Source organism: Anabrus simplex, chromosome 2 (assembly GCF_040414725.1).
Source record: "Anabrus simplex isolate iqAnaSimp1 chromosome 2, ASM4041472v1, whole genome shotgun sequence".
NCBI classification, from domain to species: domain Eukaryota; kingdom Metazoa; phylum Arthropoda; class Insecta; order Orthoptera; family Tettigoniidae; genus Anabrus; species Anabrus simplex.
Genome location: NC_090266.1, coordinates 396284205 through 396310166, shown reverse-complemented (window position 1 = coordinate 396310166; position 25962 = coordinate 396284205). Strand labels below are relative to the sequence as shown.

Below are 25962 nucleotides of genomic sequence, written 5' to 3'. Positions count from 1 at the left end.
ATAATGGGATATAATGGGATCATTACATTTTGGTATTCATGTAAGTACAATGTCTGGCATTCTACCAGTTATAACAATATAAGTTACACCGAAAGTAGCACAAGAAGAGCACTGGGGAAAAAAGAAGTGAGGCCGTAAAACGTTATGTTGAGAAAATCAAACATTCAAATTCAGTGTCTCATAACTCCCAACAAACCTGAGGTGAATTTATAATAATGATTTCGTGTTTCTATTACTAGCCGATTGCAGCCCTTGTAAGGCAGACACTCCGATGAGGGTGGGCGGCATCTGCCATGTATAGGTAACTGCGTGTTATTGTGATGGAGGATAGTGTTATGTGTGGTGTGTGAGTTGCAGGGTTGTTGGGGACAGCACAAACACCCTGCCCCAGGGCCATTGGAATTAACCAATTAAGGTTAAAATCCCCGACCCGGCCGGGAATCGAACCCGGGACCCTCTGAACCGAAGACCAGTACGCTGACCATTCAGCCAACAAGTCAGACATGTTATACGTTATTCGATGTTATTTGCATACTAGCATCAGCTTATTAATTCTTTCTTTCTTTCCATCTTAGTCTGTTTACCCTCCAGGGTTTGTTTTTTCCTCGCACTCAGCGAGGGTTCCCACCTCTACCGCATCAAGGGCATTGTCTTAGAGCGGGAGACTTTCGGTTAGATGATACAACTGGGGAGGATGACCAGTACCTCGCCCTGGCGTTCTCACCTGCTATGATGAACAGGGGCCTTGTGGGGGGATGGGAAGATTGGAAGGGATAGACAATGAAGAGGGAAGGAACTGGCCGTGGCATTAAGTTAGGAACCATCCCAGCATTTACCTGGAGAAGAAGTGAGAAATCACGGAAAACCACTTCGAGGATGGGTGAGGGGGGAATCGAACCCCCTCTAATCAATTGATCTCCTAAGGCTGAGTGGACTCAGTTCCAACCCTCGTATCATTTTTCAAAATTCGTGGCTGAGCCGGGAATCGAACTGGGGCCTCTGGGGGTTGCAGCTAAGCACACTAACCACTACACCACAGAGGCGGACAATTATGTTGTCAACAAATTAAATACGCAGATGTCACAACTTAAGCAGAAGGAATCACTATGAAAATGATGATAATAATAATAATAAGAAGAAGAAGAACCAGTTTGCAAAATACATTAACCTTTAAACAAACTATAATATAGAATTTGTTCTGGGTCTCATATTCTTTCCGTTAGGCACCACAAAGTAAAATGAAAAATTGAGAATACAATTTTCTTCAGATGATTATAGTATTTTTCAGTTTTAGGAAACAGGCTACTAAAAATTAAACTACTGTCGCAAATTTATACTCTTCCTTGTAATCAAAACCGAACCTTGTATGGGAGACACAGGCAAAAAAAAAAAAAAAAAAAAAGAGAAAGGAAAACACAGTGAGCTTCTAGAAATCATTTTTTATTTCTGCAGGTCATCACATTTGGTTTTAGGTATAGGCATCAGGCTATATTAGTATCACAGGCTGCAGAAGGAATCTGGAATTGTTATGAAGGCAATGCGGACTATTCCTAAATTATTAGTTCTAGGCCGAAAGTACATTTTTTCTGTGAATCATCACTCAGAGATGATCATCAACAATAATACATTTATACTAATAGCAATGGAGCATTTATTAAGATACGTTGATGACCAAGGTAAGCCCAAGATTTGAAAATAAGTTGATCGCATTATATCATTCTGCACAATTGTATTCCACTATTTTCTTTTGATTTATTAATCCCGTATTCCCGTCGCATTCTGAGTGTTGTATGAGTGTCGCTGGTTTGGAAATACGAAAGTACTGTATTGGTTTCAGTATTTTTACCGTATTTACAATGTAGTGGAGTATCCAAAGACAATACAGTTAATTATTGTTATTCACACAATATGAATCACAAAATATAGTCAGATTTTCTGCCTGAAACTCCAAATTATTCATAATGCAGTTACACAACTTTCATTAATATTCAACTGTTCCATTTCTTTACCTACAAATTCTAGATACGTTTAAAATATTGAACGAGAGATTGTAAATGCATGCACATCTATAAACGTAGGAAGGTGTATATATAATTAAATGTGATATGCGGAACAGGCAATGTTTAGAACGTTCCTAATAATAGCCTGTTTATTACGTTTCCTACATGAGTAGAATATCTCTGCTTTTTGTGAGTGTTTCCTTCTTTAACATTTTTTTGTCAGTTCTGCCAGTGTTGTAGCTCAGGTGGTAGAGCACTAATCTTCTGAGCTTAAGTAGGCGGGTTCGTTACCGGCTCAGTCCGGTGGTATTTGAAGGTGCTCAAGTAAGCAAGCTCCATGCTGCCGCCTGAGCCACGGAAGCTCCTCTATATACATCAGTGCACTGAAAAGTTCTACCCAGTTTAATTTCAACAAGTGGATTACCATGTCTTTCCCCGCTACGCTCTTCAGTGAGATAGTTCCTCTACACATAAGTAGGCCTACCTGCGGATGGTGACGAAAGTAGTCGAGGACTAGCATCTATCGGGGCCGGGAACGCACTTCAAGCATCTAAGAGGCACCGGATCAGAACAATAAATAACACAAGGACATGGTACGTGACGTTTTGAAAAAACAACACACTTACTATTAGGTAAATATAATTAAATAATAAGTTGTAAAAATAGTAAAACTGGAATCTCAATTTAATTTCTAAAATAAAATCACCTAACAATTATCAAGACTATGCTCGAGCCAGTATTACCTTTAAGTTTTCCTCCAAGGTCCATTACATATATTCTCTTAAATTTGGGGATAACTAGTTACTTATACCTACCTCGCTCCCTTCGAACGTGGTACCTTCATATTACACGAGCTCACGTATAATGAAATCACAGTCCAAACTACAAGTAAAAGATCACATTTCCAGGAGTGTAAAGACATGACTCAAAGAAATAATTAAATCACGTTAGTAAAAGGACACATCGCAATAAATCACAGACAATTAGTTAATGAAGAAATACCCGGACTAATAAACATTACGCAACAACACCGTGTTATAACATGCCAAATGCCATGACAATACAGATAATAAAACAATAGAGGGCAAGCTCAACTGAAATGAAATGGCGTATGGCTTTTAGTGCCGGGAGATCCCAGGACGGGTTCGCTCGCCAGGTGCAGTTCTTTCGATTAGACTCCCGTAGACGACCTGCGCGTCGTGATGAGGATGAAATGATGATGAAGACGACACATACACCCAGTCCCCGTGCCAGAGAAATTAACCAATGATGGTTAAAATACCCGACCCTGCCGGGAATCGAACCCGGGACCCCTGTGACCAACGGACAGCACGCTAACCATTAAAGCCATGGAGCCGGATAGCCCAACTGAGACCAAAGAATAAGATAAGTAAGAGTACAATTGCAAACAAAGGAGATGTCATGGGGTGTCAGCATGGGCCAAACCAACGAAAGCAGACATCTTCTTAACAATGCCTACTGATCCTAGTTATTTTTTCATATTATTTAAAATATTTATATCAACGTAAAAATGTAATATATTCCCCGAAATTATATAAATATGATTTTACACAAATTTAAAATCTGAGTAAATAATTTAACACTGAATTTAAATAACATAATAAGAATTTGTGTGAGGTTCAAGGAACCAACGTACCGTTAAACAAAATTAAAAATATTTCACGAACTACCCATTCTTAAAATCAAAATACTACATGTGCAGGCTGAGCTGATAAGCCACCATGAAGATGCTGACCGGCGTAGAGAGGATGAGCCCGAGAAGCGAAAAGGTTGGAGTGCAGCCCCGAGTGGCGATGGTGAGGGAGGGGGGTAGCAGGTGAAAGGGAAAAGGAAACAACGATAACCACGAGATCGAGATAAAAAGGGAACTAACTTTCAATAAATAGGGACAAAAATGCATGGAATAAAATACAGTACAGTACAGGCTAAATACAGCAGTGCGATTTTCTGATCACAAAAAAGAAAACAAGGGATTACACGAGATAGTTGGACAGGGGAAACAGGTCATTCTGTGAACTAAGAAGCAGGCATAATTGACTCCTGTTAAGTTTTTTCACAGCAATCTAGACACACGAACGTGGAGTGGCTCTGTGCCTGTTGATACCGGTCTTACAACTTGGTTATCATATGAGGCAATGTAAACATGCTGCGAAAGTACAAAGTCAGAAAGAAGCGTTCACGCCTTAATCTGAATCCTTTCGATAATTATTTGGATTGACAGACATTATCAATAATATTCAAGTCCACACAACAGTTCCAAGTTTCCAATAAACTAGCACTTAACCTTGGCTCATTGGCTGACATGAGAGAGGGTGATTAGAATTCAGTGTCTTTGTCAGTCCATAAATATCTCCAAAACATCATGTGCTCCAAAGCAAACAACCTCAACCTCATTGCACCGAGGTTGTACGAGATCGCGACACACACCCTTAGCTGGGAAAAGTCCCTGAACTTTTAGAACATAAAAAACTAGCTACGCAAAGAGACATACTTCATCCCAAAATTTGACAAGTTCTAGCGGACGTAGATATTCTCGGCTCGACTTCCGGAATTTCCGTCGCTTCGGTGTCCATGTGATTAGTTAGAATTTAAAGTACTTCAAAATCCTACAGCGTTCCTTGGCCTACCATATCAGTTCTATGAATAATCGTGAATTTGGACTGACTGGTTGCGAGGCGTGACCAGTGGATATAAAGAGTATTGTGACATATGAGGATTTATTCGTTCAACAACAGTATGGATTATACTTAAGTTCATCGCATTCTAGCATGTACAATTTCTATTCTTCCAGTCATTAGCATGTCGGTTCATCGCACACATTGCACATCAGAATCCCACATCATGTCTTGTTATTATTCTCCATCTCTGCGTTGGAATATTGTTATTTATATATCCTTTAGTCCAGCTTATCGATACGGGGTGGGGAATAAGGTGAGGTGAATTGAAATGACATGTTTGACGGTCGGATGCCCTACCTGACGCCAACCTCTGTTGGGTAGCTAATGAAAATTAAACGAAAGATGGTAAATAAAATTGGGTTAGGAGGTGGAAGAAATCGCCGGCCCCGTGGTGTAGGAGTAGCGTGCCTGCCTCTTACCCGGAGGGCCCAGGTTCGATTCCCGGCCAGGTCAGGGATTTTTACCTGGACCTCAGGTCTGGTTCGAGGTCCAATCAGCCTACGTGATTAGAATTGAGGAGCTACCTGATGGTGAGATAGCGGCCCCGGTCTAGAAAGCCAAGAATAACGGCCGAGAGGATTCGTCGTGCTGACCACACGACACCTCGTAATCTGCAGGCCTTCGGGTTGAGCAGCGGTCGCTTAGAAGGCCAACGCCCTTCGAGGGCTGTAGTGCCATGGGGTTTGGTTTTGGTTTTGGTGGAAGAAATTGGCTGTGTACTAGGAATTTGGAACTGTCCCGGTATTTGACTGGAAGCTAAAATGGGAAATCATAGAAATCCATTCACGGGACAGCCGACGGTTGGTGTCAAATGCAAAGCTTGGCTCCATAACGGTAGTGTGGGCACACCGCTCGGTCTTCTCTGCGTTGGGTATAATAATTTCGTGTGGCTATTTCTAGCCGAGTGAAGCCCTTGTAAGGCAGACCCTCCGATGAGGGTGGGCGGCATCTGCCATGTGTAGGTAACTGCGTGTTATTGTAGTAGAGGATAGTGTTATGTGTGGTGTGTGAATTGCAGGGATGTTGGGGACAGCACAAACACCCAGGCCCGGGCCAATGGAATTAACCAATGAAGGTTAAAATCCCCGACCCGGCCGGGAATCGAACCCGGGACCCTCTGAACCGAAGGCCAGTACGCTGACAATTCAGCCAACGAGTCGGACTCTGCGTTGGGTTCCACTTCATTATCTTCTTAGACCACTAATCTTTACTCACACTTCATACGTGTCCGTACCTCCTCAAATAATTTGCTTCATTATTATCGATCAAGAAAATTAAATAAGGAGGCAATTAAGTGGAGAAATCAAGTGTCTATTAGGATACAAAAGACATGATATTTTTAAAACATAGTTAATACCATGACGACGTCAGGAACTGAAATCATGTAAACAACTGAAAGACTAAGGACAAGTTTTTATCAATGGAAGTCGTGTCTAGGAGACGTTTCTGCAGAATGAGATTTCTGGGTAAATTAATAAATTCGAAAACACGTGAAAGAATGAACAGCCCAAAATGAACAATACTCATTACATTTCACAATAATCACAAGTATAAAATAATATCAAATGCTATGTTCTGATTACTTCTTTCAGAGTTTTTTAAAGTTAATGAATCCATACTGGCCGTGCGATTAGGGCGCGCAGCTGTGAGCTTGCACCCGGGAGATAGTGGGTTCGAGCCCCAAGGTCGGCAGCCAAGAATATGGATATCCGTGGTTTCCCATTTTCACACTAAGCAAATGCTAGAGCTGTACCTTATATAAGACCTCGGCCCCTTCCTTCCCACTCCTAGCCCTTTCTTATCCTATCGTCGCCATCAGACCTATCCGCGTCGGTGCGACGTAAAACAAATTGTCAAAAAATGAATCCATACTAGTAGCCTATGTATGAGAGCGTTTTCGCCCTATACGCTAAGAGCTCACTGGGGATAAAGAATACTTACACCGGTAACATTTTCGACTCGCCGCATTGGTTAGGTCTCAATTATTGTAGTCCATGGGATTAAAAGCTTACTAAATACAAATAGTTTGCCATTATCAATTTATTGTTACCTATACCTACGCTCACAGTTTCGAGGTTTATGGCCACTAGCAATTATAATTTGATTTAATTAATAGTTTTATATTTTAGCTGACTCCTCCGTGTTCGGGTAGCGTGCCTGCTTCCTAACCGGAGGTCTCGGGTCCGATTTACGGCCAGGTCAGAGATTTTTACCCGAATCTGAGGGATGGTTCGAGGTCCACTCAGCCAACGTGATTACAATTGAGGAGCTATCTGACTGCGAGATGGCGGCCCCGGTCTATAAAGCCAAGAGTAATGGTCCCGACCACACGACACCTCATAATCTGAAGGCCTTTGGGCTGAGCAGCGGTCACTTGGTAGGCCACGGCCCTTCGGTGCTGTTGCGCAATAAGGTTTGGTTTTTGGTTCTATATACTACATTCTGGCCAATGCTCTGTATGGATATCAGAGATGCGTAAGAACTTTCTAGGTTACGCCATTGCCTGTCCTTCTGCTGAGAATGGCTTAGTGTTAGGTATCTAATTGCATTATTGAATGACCGAGCTCGATAGCTGCAGTCGCTTAAGTGCGGCCAGTATCTTGTGATGCTATGATTGTAAGGGAACTGGGAGTTCCAGTTCGCTTCACTTCTACTTTCCATGTTGTCATTGTTCCCATGACTAAATCCCCGTCAAATGAATTCAAATCTGTCGTCACTATTTAGAGCTGTCGGGATCGTTATCAATTCACTTCCGCGGAAACACAGTGAAGTCTTCACTAAATAATTTCCTCGTAATTAGCCTGTTTCAAAAAGCTAAAACCCATTAAATAATAATAATAATAATAATAATAATAATAATAATAATAATAATAATAATAATAATAATAATAATAATAATAATAATAATAATAACACCGAGCTCGATAGCAGCAGTCGCTTAAGTGCGGCCAGTATCCAGTAATCGGGAGATAGCGGGTTCGAGCCCCACTGTCGGCAGCCCTGAAGATGGCTTTCTGTGGTTTCCCATTTTCACACCAGGCAAATGCCCGGGCTGTACATTATTTAAGGCCATGGCCGCTTCCTTCAAGTTTCAAGGCCTTTCCTATCCCATCGTCGCCGTAAGACATATCTGTCTCGGTGCGACGTAAAGCAAAATAGCAAAAAAACAAGTAATAATAATAATAATAATAATAATAATGATAATAATAATAATAATAATAATAATAATAATAATTTAGTGATAAGAATTGGGAGATAATGGGGGAGGCAACTATAAAAAAATCAGTGAGATAGGATTGGAGTACGTCACCCTCATTTTGAATTATTATATATATCAAGCGGTAAAGGAAATCAAAAGAGGAATATGAAAGTAAAATCGCAGTTCAAGAAGAGGATATCGGAATTCTGAGATTTGTAGTTGTTATTTTCTTGATCTGTCTCTACAGAAGATTTGGAGAATTGCTCAATAATATGGACATAGCTTTCGAGGAGGAGTAAAAGATGAGAGCGTATGAGGAGTGTCTGTTCAAAAGGTGCAATTTCCACCTTAAGAAAGTTGTAGATAAAGCGTAACAAAGGCGCATTGAACGCACACATCATCGGATTTGGTACAAGTTTTAAGGCATTATATCTTCCTGGCCTGGATTGCTCATGGCATTCGATAATATTCAGCTCCTCTGATGCATATGGATGAAATGTTGATTTAATTTTTGGAAGTGGAAATACCACCTTTTGCATAGAGACTCCTCATATGTAAAAGAAAAGTAATGGACTTCAATCGAACGAACCCAGGTGATGCATGTTGTTTGCTAGTGGCTTTTTACGTCGCACCGACACAGATAGGTCTTATGGCGACGATGGGATAGGAAAGGCTTAGGAGTTGGAAGGAAGCGGCCTTGGCCTTAATTAAGGTACAGCCCCGGCATTTGTTCTGTGTGAAAATTTGAAAACACGAAAAACAATCTTCAAGGCTGCCGACAGTGGAATTCGAACCTACTATCATCCGGATACGAGCTCACAGCTGCGCCCCCCTAACCGCACGGCCATCTCGCCCGGTAGGTTATGCAGTCAAGATTAGATTAGAAACTAACTGCAGAAACCAGAGCGACATAAAATACAGACTAAGGCAAGACTTTCTTAAGAAAATACATTTGCTCACTTCAATTATACAGCAATGCATGACAAAAGGTGTGTTTGGAGAGTTCGTGTGGATTGTGGCCTTGTATGGAAGTAAGGTATATACAATATCTAGTGCAGAAAGAAAGATAATAGAAGCTTTTGCAATGTGGTACTTGAGAAAAATGCTGGAAGTTAGACAGATAGATCGATGATAAAGGTAAACAGAATCAAGTTGGTCAGAAGAAAACGATTTGGCGAAATTTGAGCAGAAGAAGTGATAGATAGATAGGACACATCTTGAGACTCCTAGGATCTGTTCACTTAGTTTTTCAAGGTTAGAAGGGATAAATCAAGGAATGGACATGACAAAGAGATGAGAGTAGATGTAGCGTGCAGTAGTTACGTAGAAATGGAAAAGCTTCAGCATGCGTAATGGTGACATGGAGATCACTCTCAAATCAATATATGAATTAAGGACCCAAAAATGGCAATATATTATTATTATTATTATTATTATTATTATTATTATTATTATTATTAATAATAATATTATAGAGAATCACACACTAAAATATATTCGTGATCACCGTCAGGAGTTTCAAGGCTGTTCAGAGTTAATACCATGGATGACATTCTCAGCCGTATTGCTTGGATATCTGGACAAGTCACAGACAAGAAATTAAAAAAAAACAGTTGCGAAAGGAATTCTTTTGTGGTTTGCCAACTATCTAGCTGCATGGATATTGTTCTACGGCTCAGCTTTACTTTCACAAATTTACTTTTTTTAAATAAATGTGGCCGATCAACCAAGTTAAAAGCTGTTCCTTATGCCGAGGCACTTGCATACATCACCGAACTGATACCTTTACGTAATATATGAGGTTCGCCTGAATACGCAGTATTGTGGAAAACTATGAAGTTGACATATTTTTAGAGTGATTATAAAAATAATATTTATACAATGGAACAGTAATTGAGGTGCTGAGATAAAAAAGCTGGACTAGTCATCATTTTGGGGGTATATGAGTTGTTACTGTGCTTCCTACGATTATCTCTACAGTATATGATTCCGCATGTGTTGATGCTAAAATGAGACTTGTTCAGTAACTCTTCTCCTGTCCAAACCAATGTTGAAATTTTATGTCATGCGAAAGTAAAGTTTGGGACAGTGTTCAAGAGTGAAATCTGGCGTCCAAATAAAATATGAACGTATTTGTCTTACGAAATACCCTTGGTTGTTTAGTAAGAAAATTCTGTTCTATTATCCCTTCCATGTTACAAGCCAAGATACTGACAGGTTATTGACTTGTTTTTCCATGACAGCGACGATTTTGATATGTATATTTTGTTACATGGCGCGTGTTTATACAGTTATTTTTAATGCGTATTAATGTGCTTAAATGATGAAAAACACATTTTGTTATAAAATTGTACGAATTATTGAGTTAAACTTTATTTTTGGTAACATGAGTGTTGTTTAAATCTAAAACGGTACTTGTCATTTTCTATATCAATTTCCTAGTATGTGTCTTTATTATTTGTTTACATATTTTGGTATATGAATTTAATCTTCCTAATGAGCATGTAGAGTTAATTATAAGGTGTAGGAACATTTGTATATATAATTATATACAGAAGTTGATAGCCTATATCTCAGAACTACTATTCAGTGATATGTCCCATTCTTGATCTCAGCACCTCAATTGTTTATGCTATATTTATTTAGTATTTCAAAACGATATTATAATTTTAAATTAATTCACTTACTTTTAATTGTAATACATTGGCTAATTCCGCAGTACAGTATAGCTTATTCCGCAGTAGTTCGTAAATCCATTACCAATAACATTGCAAATGTTACCACTTGAAAGTATTAATAAGTTCTCTGGAAGTACACGCGTTTAAAGAGATCCGTCTTCCAAACCCAGTAAACAGGATAAGTCCGGCTACGACCAAAGTGATCCACTGCACATTTTTTACTACTTTTGCCATCAGAGTACAAGACATTTCTAGGACGTAATAAGCTGATCTGTCATTCTCCACACGCGGGAATGAAACCACAGCAAAGTTATATTTCACTTACTGCGGCATTAGCCCTGCTGCGGATTTAGGCGAGTCTCCCCTACAGTCACGAGTGGTGACAATCAACTACATGTCCAGTACTAGCAGTAGTAGAAATTTGTTAACATAGTGTTCACGGACAGCGAATCTCATTATGTTCTTCATTTCAGTTATAAAAACATCCGTGAACAATTTCAGTCGTCAGCGAGCTCGATAGCTGCAGTCGCTTAAGTGCGGCCAGTATCCAGTAATCGGAAAATAGTGGGTTCGAGCCCCACTGTCGGCAGCCCTGAAGATGATTTTCCGTGGTTTCCCATTTTCACACCAGGCAAATGCCGGGGCTGTACCTTAATTAAGGCCAAGGCCGCTACCTTCCAGTTCCCAGGCCTTTCCTATCCCGTTGTCGCCATAAGACATATCTGTGTCGGTGCGACGTAAAGCAAATAGAAAAAAATCAATGGTCCATAATCTTTATTCACAGGAAGAAGTTTCTTCCCTTTCAATCTATTTCAATCTATCATACACTGGAATGATTAAATTTCGTTTCTTCAAGGTCAAGGCCTATACGTATGGAAAATTCATCCAACTTACTTTTGCCTTACAATCCTGTAGTATATTTTCCTTTCCATTTTCTCGGTTGTAATTCTGTTCCTATGCTTATCGATAGCCTACTCATATCCTCATTGTCTTCCTTTTTATACAGCAGAACCAAACCAAACCCCATGGCGAAAGAGCCCCTTAGATTAAGAACGTTGTTCAAGTTTTTATTTCTCTAGAATTATGGGATTATTCGTGATACTCCTTACTCACTTCTAGGACTTCATAGTTGTTTGGTCCGACTACGTCCTTCTTCGTAATATTTTAGTATGAGAGAGATGTGTGTGTTTTTTCAGATCTGACAATAATAATAATAATAATAATAATAATAATAATAATAATAATAATAATAATAATAATAATAATAATAATAATAATAATAATAATAATAATAATCGTAATAATAATATTAATAATAAAAAATAATAATCATAACAATAATAATAATTTCATTTGCTTTACGTCTCACTAAGTACTTATTCAATTTTCTGAGACGAGGTGCAGCAATTTAGTCCCGCAGGAGTCATTTTACTTGCCAGTAAATCTACCGACACGAGGCTGACGTATTTGAGCACCTTCAAAAACCACCGGACTGATCCAGGATCGAACCTGCCAAGTTGGGGTCAGAGGGCCAGCGCCTCAACCGTCTGAGCCCCTCAGCCTGGCCTTTTGTGACAAGCCTTTATTTTGATGCTATATACTTTACAGGCCGATAATTCAAACCATTTACCAACAAAGTCTGTGGAACATTTAGGCATAATCTAAAGAGTTATTTAATTTATATTACCATATATATCCTCCTCTTCAACAAGAAACGTTAGGTTGGTATACTGATGCAACTCATTTTTTAATTTATCACTTCAATTTATTTTAGTATGATGGAATAAATTATGGTGAACGTGCACAATAATGGGCGGATATGCATTTAGGAGTTTATTTACTCCCGCTCATAGTGTAGACAATGAAATATCGTGAATATCTGCTGGATGCCACGCGAAACACCAAACATAATTTGTTATTGCACGCAATCCGTGTCCGTGCACGATCCTTTCTCACCGTAGAATGACCCTCTCTCAGGGATTTCGTATGTTACAGTGGGCCCAAGAAGACTGCCTTCGTCATGAATCGTCAGACTATTACCTGTTTCGAAAAACGTACAATAACCAGCATGTTTCACAAAACAGTTCATTCCGTGATATTTAAAAGATTATATCGCCGCTGTTACAGCAAAACATTTTCCCTTAAAATATCCAGCACCACCGCTACCAATACTACACCAACATCACCAATTAAGCAGTATAACAGTTCGCTGTACTGTGCATTTGCAGCATTTCAATGAGTAAATATTTCACTGTGAAATAGTGTTGGATTATTTTAATTTGTGGAATTGAAAGACTTGGTTTAGAAAGACAAATGTCAACGAGGTGTATAGAAGAATGAAATGACATGAGGTATGTTCGTGCTTTCATGCTTTTCATTCCAAGCTTAATTAATATTTTCCTAAAAATGACTGACCAATAACATTCATACAATAGTAATGCTTGCAGAGATACACTTTTCTTGACATTTTATTTGCGTGCTTTCAAAGTAACATCAACATCATGTACTGGGCCCTGTTTCATAAAACATATTTCCCTAATATTATTAGTAAGAAACCACTAATATTAACTAATAATATTAGTATTATGTTTCATAAAATTATTAGCTAATAATATTAGTTATTAGTTTATGAGTCAAAATTATTAGTAGATGTTCCTAATAATATTAGTAAATTGTTTCATAGACAACATGACTAATAAAAGTTACTCATATTATTAGGATTATTTCCATGAGTGTATTTTGACTCATAATTCATATTATTAGTGAAACCAAAGTGAGCGGTATTTTAATATTTTGGCATAAAATCCTGAAGATCACTGAAATGGTCGGCTCTGATTCAAACAGTGATAAGGAACGAGTGTAGGTATTCACCGTTCAATAAATGTTGCGTCAAAAACAGCCTGTCCTGGCATATAACAAACATATGAATACAATGGGAGATTTAGGTTAGATTACAGAACTACTGTTTGATAGGATTGGTAATAGAACGTTCCACTGCAAGGAATGAAGCATAACCTTAAAATAGCAGCTTCGCATTGCACTCCACCGGCTGGTAGTGATACACAGTATCATTGTGTTTCTCTAATGCAGTTCTGCTCGGACACTCGAAGTATCCTTTAAAATCTTGGCTTATATCACAACTAAACCAAGATAATGCTGGTGATGATTATTGTTTTAAGAGGAAGTAGCCTACAACTAGGCAACCAATATCTATAATAACACTAATCAGATTGAAAAATGGAAAGGATCCGACATTTTGAAAAATGAAGGTATCTGATAAATAAAGAGGAGGGCCACGAAGGGCGTGAAAATGAAAGACTCTCTCGGCCTCGCAACCTCATACTGTCAGGGTCTGAAAAGAACAAGAGTTGAACAAGGGAGGTCAGAAGGGTAGATGAAAATGAGCCTGGCAGAAGTAAGTTGAAGCAATGACAGGACTCATCTCAGTGCCCCATGTTCGCCAACACACGCTCCCAAGTTGAGAGCCCTTGGACCCCTTTTAATCACCTCTTTCGACAGGCAGGGGATACCGTGGCTGTTATCCTGCCGCCCCCACCAAAAGATAGTAAACAAAAATTTTGCTAATCCATCTCAGAGATTTTTAAGAGCTCATGTAATAAAAAAGTAAAAGGAACAAGGAGGGTTATAGTGTGCAAAAGGCTGCGAATAGTTGACGTTTTAACTCAATCACTTTCGCAAAGAAACTTTCTTCTCTCACATTATTTTCACTTCCTTTATCCATTTTCATACGTGTCAAATTCACAACAACGAAAATATCAACTGAGCCTTTTGAGGATGTGGATTAATAGTCGGTTGTAGTCAAGCATTAGCCTACTGCTAGGAACAAACCCAAACCAAGAACATATGCAACAGACCGATTCTAACCTCCATTCGTATCAGCTGACTAATGAACTAATATTATTAGTGAAGATATTTTATTAGTCATGTGTAAATGTTTATGAAACAGAATTTGGTTAACTAGTAATTATTTTTATGAGTTCTAATTTTATTAGCTAATATTATTAGTTAGTTTTATGAAACAGGGCCCTGGAGTATTACACATTTCTTACAATACTATTGTTGTTTGAGTCATCAGTATATAGACTGGTTTGATCCAGCTCTCCATGCCACTCTCTTCTGTGCTAACCGTTTCATTTCTACATAACTGCTGCATCCTACATCTGCTCTAATCTGCTTGTCATGTTCATACCACGGTCTACCCCTGCCGTTCATACCACCTACACTTCCTTCAAAAACCATCTGCACAACTCCTGGGCATCTTAAGATGTGTCCTATGATTTGATCTCTTCTTCTGTCAATTTAAGCCACAACGATCTCCTCTCACCAATCCGATTCAGTATCTCTTCATTCGTGATTCGATCTAGCCATCTCACCTTTAGTATTATTCTGTAACATCACAATTCAAAAGCTTCTATTCTCTTTTTTTCTGGGCGACTCATCGTCCATGTTACACTTCCATGCAATGCCAAGCTCCAAAGGAAAGTCTTCAAAAACATTGTTCTAATTCCTATATCAATGTTCGAAGTTAGCAAATTTCTTTTCTTAAGAAAGGCCTTCCTTGCTTGTACTAGTCTGCATTTTATGTCCTCCCTACTTCTGCCATGGTTAGTTCTTTTACTACCCACGTAACAATATTCATCCACTTCTCTTAAGACTTTATCTCCTAATCTAGTATTTACTGCAACACCTGTCATCGTACGACTGCATCCATTACGTTTGTTTTGGACTCACCGAAGACTCTGTCCATACCATTCAGCAACTTTTCCAGATCTTCTGCAGTCTCAGATAAAATAGCAATATCACCGGCAAATCTCAGGGTTTCGACTTCCTCTCCATGGATTGTTATTGCCTTTCCAAATTCCTCTTTGATTTCCTTTACTGCCTGTTCTATATAAACACTGAAAAGGATGGGGGAAAAATTGCAGCCTTGCCTTACCCCTTCCTGGATTGCTGCTTCTTTTTCATAGCCCTCGATTTTTATCACTGCAGACTGATTGTTGCATAGGTTGTAGATAATCCTTCTTTCTCGGTGCCTGATCCCGATCACCTTCAGAATCTCAAATAGCTTAGTCCAATCAACATTATCAAATGTCTTTTCTATATCTACGAACGCCATGTATGTGAGCTTGCCCTTCTTAATTCAATCCTCTATGGTCAGACGTAAAGTCAGGATTGCTTCACGTGTTCCTACATTTCTTCTGAAGCCAAATTTTCTGCTCCCAACTCAGTTTCAACTTGTCTTTCCATTCTTCTGTAAATAATACGTGTTAGAATTTTGCAGGTGTGAAATACTAAACTAATGGTGCTGTAGTTTTCACATTTGTCAGCACCGGCTTTCTTGGGAATAGGTAAAACAACATTCTGCCGAAAATCGGATGGCACTTCTCCTGTCTTATACATCTTGCACACTAAATGGAATAACCTCGCCATGCTGGTTTCTCCTATAGCAGTCAGTAATTCAGAGGGAATGTCATCAATTCCAGGCCCTTTGTTCCTAATTAGGTCTCTCAAAGCTCTGTCGAATTCTGACCACAAAATTGGGTCACCCAGTTCATCAGCATCAACAACCTCTTCTTGTTCCAGGACCATATCATCTATGTCATTACCCTGATACAAGTTTTGGATGTGTTCCTACCATCTTTCCGCCTTGTCATCTTTCCCTAGAAGTGGTTTTCCATCTGAGCTCTTAAAATTCATACACGTAGTTTTCCTTTCTCCAAAGGTTTGCTTACAATATTTTACTAAATGCCACTGGCCTGTAAATAATACCTATTACATTCATACAAAATCTCGCTTTTGATAAAATTCCATGCAAAGTTCGTAAAAAGTACTACATTTTACGTCGATACATTATGAAAGTCATGGATATAATATAGCGAAGCAACCGACGTTGTCTTCACTAGTTCAAACAGTTACAGTGGTAGACGTTGCATACATAACTTTACCGAATTTTATAATAAATCTTCTAGGTGGTGGTGTTGTATGTCATTTACATGAAAATTATATTTAATAACCAGCATTGATATGATGCCAGTACTGGTGTGATATTTGGTGTCACGAGTATTTTCGTGTTGGGAACTGCCATGGTATTAAGGAATTCGCCATTGCACTTTATTCCTGTAGAAAATACACTAAAAGAATGTCAATCACATATGAGCTCTCAATCAATCGATAGCTCAAATATGTTTGCCGTTTGCTATTTGTTTTTATGTGGCACCGACTGAGACAGGTCTTATTGATTCAATGGAATACGACAGGATTAGGAATGGGAAGGAAGCGACCGTGGCCTAAATTATTATACAGTCCCGGAATATGCCTGGTGCGAAAATCAGATACCACGGAAAACCATTTTCAGTGCTACCAACAGTGGGATTCACACCCATTATCTACGAAATGTACTCTAAAAGCTACATAACTTGAACTGCATAGACTGCTTGCTTAGTTTCATTATGTTCCTCTTATACTGATGTTATTTAAGGTGTAATCCATTTAAATATTTTGGCTCTAGCTTTAACAACTTTATATTGTCCTTTTTAATTTGTGAACAAATGCATTTTCTCTTGAAGAGTCAATCTTCAAAAGTAACAGATTAAAACCTAGATCCTCTGGGCCGACGACCTTCGATGTTAGGCCCCTTTAAACAACAAGCATCATCATCATCATCATCAAAACCTAGATCTTGATAGTTTGTGGATTTTGCTTGTACGTAACTTAAATAGACTCTAGTACATTTATTTCAAAGATCAGTATCTTGGAGTTCATAATTGAACAGTCTCCATTAAAGCTCTTTTATTCCTCATAATTATCTTTTGTATATTCCCAAATCAGTCGAAAGGCGCTGAATTTTTCTTAAGTACCTTGTAAAACATTAAGGTATGACTGAAAAATTTCGATCGAATACTACTTGTGTGATATATGAATCTTATACAATTTACGTGCACCAACAAATTTTTCTACTTGTTTAAATTCTAGTAACAAATCGAAGGTTTTTGATGATGGCAAGATGCAAAATAGAATTGGGAAGGAGGCGTTCGCAGCCTTAATTAAGGTACAGAACCAGCATTAGCCTGGTATGAGCATGGGAAACCACGGAAAACCATCTCCAGCCCTCTCTATGGTGGGTTTCGAACCCGGTATCGCCCGAATGCAAGCTCACCTTAGCGTTCCCCTAACCGAACTGACAACTCGCTCGCAACCATTTCTTTACCAGTGTTGCTTATTAAAAACGTACTTTAAAAAATATATATATATCGCTTACCGGCCCCGTGGTGTAGGGGTAGCGTGCCTGCCTCTTACTCGGAGGTCCCGGATTCGATTCCCAGCCAGGCCAGGGATTTTTACCTGGATCTGAGGGCTGGTTCAAGGTCCACTCATCCTGCGTGATTACAATTGAGGAGCTATCTGACGGTGAGATAGCGGCCCTGGTCTCGAGAGCCAAGATTAACAACCGGGAGGATTCGTCGTGCTGACCACACGTCACCTCGTGATCTGCAGGCTTTCAGGCTGTGCAGCGGTCGCTTGGTAGGCCAAGGCCCTTCAAGGGCTGTCGCGCCCTGGGGTTTGTGTTATATGTCGCTTCAGTTCATTTTCAAGCACTCTTTACCAGAGGCCCTTTAAAGCGACATGTCAGTAGTTATAATTGTCGTCGCCAGAGCTTATCAGCTCATAAGCAGAAAACGGGAAACAATTGTGAGCGAGGATTGTCGCGCAGTAGGCTGGCGCCCAAAGCTGCTGAAATTGTCTAAGGTATTGTGGTTTTTGTGCTTGATTTGCGTGAAGTGATTTGTGCTCTTTCTTGTAGGGTTTATTTTACGCCTGGATTGTTTATTTATCGTCTGAATTAAGTTTTACGTAATGCAAGTCAAAAGTGCTGCTTGTTGCTTACGAGAAACTGTGGTACTATGTGGAAGTACTGTTATGCAATATTTCTCTATGTGAATACAATGTTCAAGGTTATGAAACTTCACTTTGTAGTTACAGAAAATAAGGAGCGGTAACTTTTGATCCGTACATACGAGCTTCCATTATGGCGGGTTGAAGGTCAGATGTAACTGACACTGAACTACATTCCCGCCGAACTTGCCAGATAATAAGTTCAGAAGATACATTGATATTCCTGATGGTGATATATCGGATATTGGAGATGAAGATGGAAATGCTGCATCTATAGAAATAAAACAGAGTACTCCGTCCGAGTCTGAATCAACAGTGACGAATTTAGTTACCTTGGTAGAGAAGGATGGGTGGGAAAGACTTTTGGAAGTTAGAGAGCAGCAAGTGAAACAACAAGAATTTCAGGAAGAGCAGGTATTACAATCTTGTGATAAATTTGAAGGAAAATTACTATATCTCAGAATGTTGATAAAATGGATATTGATGAGCAAATTTTTCTAACATTCCTGTGTCTATTTGGATTTCAACGGGAGGTGTGTATAAATAATGATGTAGATAATCGGCCAGAGTCCGATGTATCGATGGCCTAGATTGAATACCTCGTATCTCAAAATTTCTTCCTGCCCATTATTTCCCTTAAGACTGGTCACGCCTCCCAGCCACATTTCGATATGCAGTCCATCAGAGCAATGTTCGTTGGGTTTATTTTCCTATGCTGAGGCGTAAAGGAAAATCAACTTTATAAAAATTGTACTCTAGGAGTTAGTAAATAAGTCACGCAGACATACTTTCCTATAGCACGATACGGTAAGGTTCATTTTCCTTCACACGTCGGCATAGGAATAAAGAACACAACGAACATTGTTCTGATGGACTGCATATTCATGTGTGGCTGGAAGGCGTAACCGGTCTTAAGGGAAGTAATGGATAGGAAGAACTTTGTGAGATACGAAGTTTTCATTCTAGGCCATCGGTATGCAGCAGTGTCTCTAATGAAGCAACCCATATGCAGGAGAAACAGCAGAACGGGAAAAGGAGTATAAACTTCCTGATTACAAATTTAGAAAAATAGAATTTGTGCTTCCTAACACAGAGTGACTAGAATCAATTCCCCATCCGCCAGAAGAGGAAATTGCACTTTTACAATATTGTAAAGCATTGTTAAATTAATGATGATATATATGAACTCATTGCTGAACAGGCTAATATATATGATTTAAAGAAAGCAGGAACACCTTTGCAGAAAAATAAAAATGAAATGGAGCGGTTTATTGGTATTTTACCCTCTATTCATTCTATTTATTTGTACCGGGCAAATCCTGTAGTCGTTGACGTGATGAACACAAATATATTCTTCCTGTTACTACGCTTTTTTCGTATCGCCAACAACTAGTATATGCCTGTGGCTGATGACAGTCGTGACAAGCTCTTCAAGATTCACCCTCTTTTACCTGCATTGGAGTCGCCATTGCCGTCGGTTCCTCCAGAAGAATGTCAAGCAGTTCATGAACGGACAATACCATTCAAAGGTTGAAGCACCTTGAAACGGTATGTACTAAAAGAACCTCATCAGTGGGGGTAGAAGTGTTTTATTATAGGGCCTTTGCTTCAGGTATGATGCATGACTTGGAAATTTGTGTTGTAAAAAAAAGCCTGTAGTGAAATAATGTCAGAATTATCTGGCGACATTGTCTTGACATTGACTGACACTTTACCTGAGAAACAGCTGTTTTAAAGTGTTCGCTGATAACTGGTTTTCATCAATACCGTCACCAAATGCTCTCAGAGAAAGGGACATTTTATTTTGTGGCACGATCATGGCAAACAGAATGGGAAAAATGTCCTCTGAAACCGCAAGCAGAGCTGAATAAATCTGGGCGTGGATCTAATGATTGTCGTTTAGAGACAACCACAGATAAAGCTCTAGTCCGCTGGTTTGACAGGGAAAGTATTAACTTTATCTCAACGTATGCAAGTGATGAGTCCACGGAAACCTGCCGAAGATATTCCGCAGCTGGCAAGACATTCACTGATGTACAAAGACCTGGTATTATTTCAAAATACAACAAGCACATGAGAGAGGTTGATCTGGCTAATATGTTAATTGAATTGAACATTCATCCTGAAATCACGGAAATGGTATATGTGTATCGTGCATTGGTGCTTGGCTGTAGCAGTAGTCAATGGATGGCTATTTTACCGACGCCATCTGTTTCAGCAGGGGGAAACTACAGAGATGTTATTGTTTCAGTTCCTGGCTAACATTGCGGCAGGTCTAACAATGGCACGGAAATCACATCCACAGAAGGAGAGAGGACGACTACCAAGTGCTGAAAAACTGGTATCTTCTCCTTTAGCTACGAGAACTGTACCTGCAATGCCAATTACCGATGTGCGCTTTAAAGGTTTCAACCGCATACCATATATGGTTGAGAAGAAAGCACAGTACAAAGTGTGCATTAACTAAACGACTCAGATGTGATGTAAATTTGTGCGACTAAGAAATGTTTCCAAAATTTCATGAAAAGTGAACTTATAATAATATGAACAAGACTTAGTATTTCCACTTATTTCATTGAAATAATTGTTACCAACATACATACATACATTATCATTATAGACTGTTATGCCTTTCAGCGTTCAGTCTGCAAGCCTCCGCGAATTTACTAAACGTCACCACAATAATCGATTTGCAACTAGCGTTCTGGCCTCATTTAGTTCTATACCTCTTATCTTTAAATCGTTAGAAACTGAGTCTAACCATCGTCGTCTTGGTCTACCTCTACTTCTCTTACCCTCCATAACAGAGTCCATTATTCTCCTAGGTAACCTATCCTCCTCCATTCGCCTCACATGACCTCACGACCGAAGCCGGTTTATGCGTACAGCTTCATCCATCGAGTTCATTCCTAAATTAGCCTTTTACTCCTCATTCCGAGTATCCTCCTGCCATGGGTTCCCACTTGATTTTTACCAGCAATCATCCTTGCTAATTTCATGTCTGTTACTTCTAACTTATGAATAAGGTATCCTGAGTCCACCCAGCTTTCGCTCCCGTAAATCAAAGTTGGTCTGAAAACAAACGGATGTAAAGATAGTTTCATCTCGGAGATGACTTCCTTCTTACAGAATACTGTTGATCGCAACTGCGAGCTCAATGCATTAGCTCTACGGCACCTTCATTCAATCTCACTTATTATAGCACCATCCTGGGAGAACACACAACCTAAATACTTGAAATTATCTACCTGTTCCAGCTTTGTATCACCAATTTGACATTCAATTCTGTTGAATTAATTACCTATTGTCATCAATTTAGTCTTCGAGAGGCTAATTTTCATACCATACTCATTGCACCTATTTTCAAGTTCCAAGATATTAGACTGCAGGCTTTCGGCACAACCTGCCATTAAGACCAAGTCATCAGCAAGGGCCAGACTGCTTACTACATTTCCACCTAACTGAATCCCTCCCTACCATTTTATACCTTTCAGCAGATGATCCATGTAAACTACGAACAGCAAAGGTGAATGATTACAGCCTTATCTAATCCCTGTAAGTACTCTGAACCAAGAACTCATTCTACCATCAATCCTCACTGAAGCCCAATTGTCAACATAAATGCCTTTGATTGATTGTAATAATCTACCTTTAATTCCATAGTCCCCCAGTATAGCGAACATCTTTTCCCTCGGTACCCTGTCATATGCTTTCTCTAGATCTACGAAACATAAACACAACTGCCTATTCCTCTCATAGCATTTTTCAATTACTTGGCGCATACTGAAAATCTGATCCTGACAGCCCCTCTGTGGTCTGAAACTACACTGGTTTTCATCCAACTTCCTCTCAACGACTGATCGCACCCTCCCTTCCAAGATGCCGGTGAATACCTTCCCTGGTTTACTAATCAATGAGATACATCGATAGTTGTTGCAATCCTTCCTGTTCCCTTGCTTATAGATAGGTGCAATTACTGCTTTCGTCCAATATGAAGGTACCTTACCAACACTCCATGCTAATCTTACTACTCTATGAAGCCATTTCATCCCTGCCTCCCCATTACACTTCACAATTTCAGGTCTAATTTCATCTATTCCTGCTGCTCTATGATAATGGAATTTATTGAACATCCTTTCCTTTTCTCAAGCGTAATTCCACCGTGTTACGGTCTTTGTACTTGATAGTGTCTTTGCTTACTATCAACTTGCTAGAAATAGCGTTGTAATTGAGATTTGCTTTTAAGAGAGTGCCCTTGATCGGGATACTAGACAACAATATATCAAAGTCCTCAGAACTGACAGTACACAACCGCGCAGAGTGCCGAGAAGCGTGCAACATGAGAATATAACAGTTCAATACATCGTGTCAACATTACCGTAAACAGTGCAATTTAGAGCTCCATACATGTGCAGAAACAAGTTAAAGGGCCGCTACCCAAGAGAATTGCCGTGGTAGGTACCAGTGAAAACAGAAGTAATAGGGGAAAGGAACTCGTGAAAGAGAATTTTGGAAAACAAGTTTGAAAATAACAAATATATTATACCAATCTCAAAGGGGTAACAAATTATATTTACGTCAGAATAAAGAGTATGAACCAGCATATGGCGTAATAAAAGCGTTTTGATTTTAAGACACGTAGGTGATACAAATTTTAATTACATCGTCATAATCGAATTCCTAAGCACCAATCACTACAATCTTTGGACATATGTTCCGACACTTCAATTAGGGGAAAAAGAAAAAGAATGGGGGGAAACCCATAGATTCTGAAATCAGTTTCTTTGCATTATATTACACAATACGCTAGAAGGGAGGTACATCATATAAAGTTTCAGGCTCGTGCCAGTGGAATACAAAGTTGGTAGTGCCATACACTTGCAAGATAAGCTCACAAATTGATACAATGTTTACAATAGGACATTGTAATGTAACCTCATGCCAACAATTCTAGAGATTCAGAATTGAAATAAACCAATCTCCAGTTTCAGGGAGTGATCCATTTGGTAGATTAGGTAAAAAAATAGGAATTCTAACAAATGATCCCAGAAGGGATTAAAACACACACGCATGCGCAGAAGCGATAATAAAATAGAAGCTAACCGATGAACATACAAATTAAATTAGCAGACCACATCTTTTGAGCAAGCACCATTTTTACGCAAAATTAACAGATAGATGGGATAAGAAAAGAAATAAAGATAGGTTGAAGATAAAGGATAGAATAAGGAAATAAGAAACGGAGGAATGGGATAGGATAAGGATCAAGCCGCCAAGTCCCCAGCACTAACAGACGCGATGCAAAAGTTCATCTCACAAGGCAGGAATGTTTATTGACTAGAATATTAGATCAGCTGTCCAGTACACCATTTACACCACATTTTAGGAATATAAATGTCCAAAAGGCAGAACTTTTGCGCTGCATGAATACTCAGATGTGTCCTGAAGGGACCAAAGTTCAATTTTCGTTACTACGGCGAAGCCCAAGTATAGGAAGGTAGGGCACGTTAAATGATAGAAAGAAACGGTGTCTGCTCACCCTTGACAGAAGTCCAGCACGAAGTTTACAAGTAAAATGGACGCGGTCCAGCCGTGTGTAGAGTTCCAGCTCCAACTGTCTTTAACAAGGTTATACCACAACTGACCTGCCGAATGAACGACACAAGGCCATATATATATGCCAGCGGGGTATATCGAGAACATAGTATAGGCGTGACGTCAGAGTGGATGCACCATACAGGCGAGTAGTGACAGCAGTAGTACAAGCAGCCGGGAAGCCGACAGTTCGTAACAGGAGACGGAGGAAAGAGCACCAATTCGAAGGGGAGATTTTTTTTTTACGTAAGGTAAGCACAAACAGCTCGCAACGACCGACATCATTTTCCTCCTCCCCATGAGCTTGGCTGTTCGCAACACCACCAGGATGATTTCCTTTTACATTGAGAAGGTGTTCAAAATAGTCCCTCCACCTCTCCAGTGATTCCCTTGGATCTATTATGAGTTCTTCTGAATTACTCAAAACAATGTTCATTTCTTTTTTCCCTCCCTTCCTAAGATTCTTTATTATTGTCCAGAAAGGTTGCCCTGCTGCTTGACCTAGCCTTTCCTTGTTATTACCAAAATCTTCCGAAGACTTCTTTTCGGATTCAACAACTATTTGTTTCGCTCTGTTTCTTTCATCTACGTACAAATTCCTATCTGCCTCCGCCCTTGTTTGGAGCCATTTCTGATAAGCCTTCTTTTTACGTTTACAAGCTGCTCTCACTTCATCATTCCACCAAGATGTTCAACTTGTCCCATCTTTACACACAGTTGTTCCTAGACATTCCCTTGTTGTTTCTAATACAGCATCCCTGTATGCCACCAATTCACTTTCTATATCCTGAACCTGCTTACTGTCTACTGTTCGAAGCTTCACACTAATCATATCCATGTACTTCTGTCTAATTTCCTTGTCATGGAGATTTTCTACCCTTATTCACTTGCAGACAGATTTCACTTTCTCTTCCCTAGGCCTAGAGATACTGAGTTCACTACAGATCAGATAGTGGTCTGTATCATCGAAACATCCCCGGAGAACTCGTGCATTCCTAACAGATTTCCTGAATTCAAAGTCGGTTAAGAAATAGTCTACTATGGATCCGGTAACCCTAGCCTCCCATGAGTAGTGGTGAATAGCCTTATGCTAGCACAGAAGTCCAGCAAACGCTTCCCAATCCCATTAGCTTCCATATCTGCCCCACATTTACCAACCACCCCTTCGTATCCTTCTGTTCTATTCCTAAGTCTCGCATTGAAATCGCCCATTAGCAGTATTCTACCCTTGCTGTTGACCCTGACCACGATGTCACTCAATGCTTCATAAAACTTGTCAACTTCATCCTCATCTGCATTCTCACATGGTGAATTCACGGAGACAATTCTAGTCCTAATTCCTCCAACTGACAAATCTACCCACATCATTCGCTCATTTACGTGCCTAACAGAAACTATGTTGCCTCCGATGGTATTCCCGATAAAGAGCCCTACCCCATACTCTGCCCTTCCCTTTCTAACACCCATCAAGAGGGTTGGTGACGTCTTGGTTTGTGTCCGTACGGAGGCAACCATCGACACCGTAAATGGTTAACCAGCCGTCATAGGCGTGGCAATTTTAAAATTTTATAACAGAGTACTTGAATTACCGGGCGAGTTGGCCGTACGGTTAGGGTCTCAGAGCTGTGAGCTTGCATCCGGGAGACAGTGGGTTCGAACCCCACTGTCCGCAGCCCTCAAGATGGTTTTCCGTGGTTCCCAATTTCACATCGGCAAATACTGGGGCTGTACCTTATTTAAGGCCACGGCCACTTCCTTCCCATTTATAACCTTTCCTATCCCATTGTCGCCCAAAACATCTCCCTGTGTCGGTGCGACGTAAAGCAAATTACAACAAAATGTATATTATTTTGATGTACGTCATGAATTCAATTCAT

General features: G+C 39.7%; 1 protein-coding gene and 1 pseudogene across 1 annotated transcript in view; both read left to right on the top strand.

Annotated features, from left to right (window-relative positions):
- Positions 1-25962, top strand: part of LOC136864162 (uncharacterized) — a 1211188-nt gene that overhangs the window by 312949 nt on the left and 872277 nt on the right. The gene's annotated exons all lie outside the window — the stretch shown is intronic.
- On the top strand, positions 1643-20957 carry LOC137498593 (piggyBac transposable element-derived protein 2-like; annotated as a pseudogene).